Source organism: Sciurus carolinensis, chromosome 16 (genome assembly GCF_902686445.1).
Source record: "Sciurus carolinensis chromosome 16, mSciCar1.2, whole genome shotgun sequence".
Lineage (NCBI taxonomy): Eukaryota > Metazoa > Chordata > Mammalia > Rodentia > Sciuridae > Sciurus > Sciurus carolinensis.
Genome location: NC_062228.1, coordinates 11478728 through 11480117, shown reverse-complemented (window position 1 = coordinate 11480117; position 1390 = coordinate 11478728). Strand labels below are relative to the sequence as shown.

General features: G+C 37.4%; 1 pseudogene; it reads left to right on the top strand.

Moving 5' to 3' along the window:
• The first annotated feature begins 227 nt into the window (after positions 1-227).
• On the top strand, positions 228-744 carry LOC124967036 (NADH dehydrogenase [ubiquinone] iron-sulfur protein 4, mitochondrial-like; annotated as a pseudogene).
• Positions 745-1390: the final 646 nt, after the last annotated feature.

Below are 1390 nucleotides of genomic sequence, written 5' to 3'. Positions count from 1 at the left end.
CTGGGTTCAATACTCAGCACCAAAAAAAAAAAAAAAAAAAAAAAGGTTACAAACAGCTCTTGTGGCAATTTCTATACTATTTGGACATGGCAATGCCTAAGATTAAGGATGTTTTCTATTTACTTTGGGTGAGGGGTGGAGAGAGCAAGAGAGCTATTGTCCTTGATTGCAAGTTCTGAAGTCCTTAAAATTTCTGGTATTAGATCCTGCTGTTTGCCTGCAGTAATATGGCGGCAGTCTCAACGTCCATGGCACTGAGGCAGACGTTGGGGAGAAGGGCAGCAGCTACAGCTACTATTTCCTTTTCCAGGGTTCCAACCAGGTTGTTAAGCATATCCACATGGAAGTTGGCATAGGATCAAACTCCAGACACTCAACTTATAACAGCTGATGAAAAATTGGATATCACTACATTAACTAGTGTTCCAGAAGAGTATGTCAAAAATAGAAAAGTCAGGATCTTTGTTCCTGCTCACAATAACATGTAGTCTAAATAATACAAAGAAATGGAGGATGGAGTTTGATACCAGGAACAATGAAAAATCCTTTGATGGTTTGGGCATCAACAACTGATCCTTTGTCCAATATGGTTCTAATCTTGAGTACTAAAGAAGATGCAGCTGCCTTTGCAGAAAAAATGGATAGAGCTGTAACATTGAAGAAAGGAAAATTCCAAAACCCAAGTCCAAGTCTTATGATGCAAACTTTTCTTGGAACTAAAGAACAGAGTATCCACAAAATTGATTGGCACCAACTGTATCTCTGCTCCACCATGAATAAAGTCATCTGTGCAATATTTATGTATACATCTCTTAATTGCTAATAAATTTGAAATTTAAGTTAAAAAATATTTTTTCTGGTATTATATAAATTCCATTGACTTGCCTGCTTAGAAAGGTTGATTTTTATGGAATGACCAAACAATGTCTTTGAAGTAGCACTTCCTCTGATTTTGGTGAGAATCACCTGGGATGCTTGTAAATGCAGGGTTTTATTTTCTCACAATTCTGTAAGATTTGATATATTTGGAAAGGGTCCCCAAACTATACAGAACCTCCAAAATTCTCTCTTCCATTAGGTAATGAGAAAACTGGCCAAAATCATAAGAATCAACTTTTTCCAAATTCTAGAAATCAACCAAGTGCTTGCTTCAATCTAGGGAGTATTTTATTCAAGAAGAGTGACTGAATCTTGGAAAGAAATGCTAGCTTTGACCTGGTTTAAACTTGTTCCAATCCAAACCCCCCCTCTCCAGCTCCTGGTGACCTTATAAAACAACAGCCTGCACTCATGGGGGAAATTCAGTGATCTGGCAGATCAATTGAGACTTTCCAATCTGAAGAAGGGAAAGCAAAAATGAATAGAGAAAAATAAACAGAGCCTCAGAGAT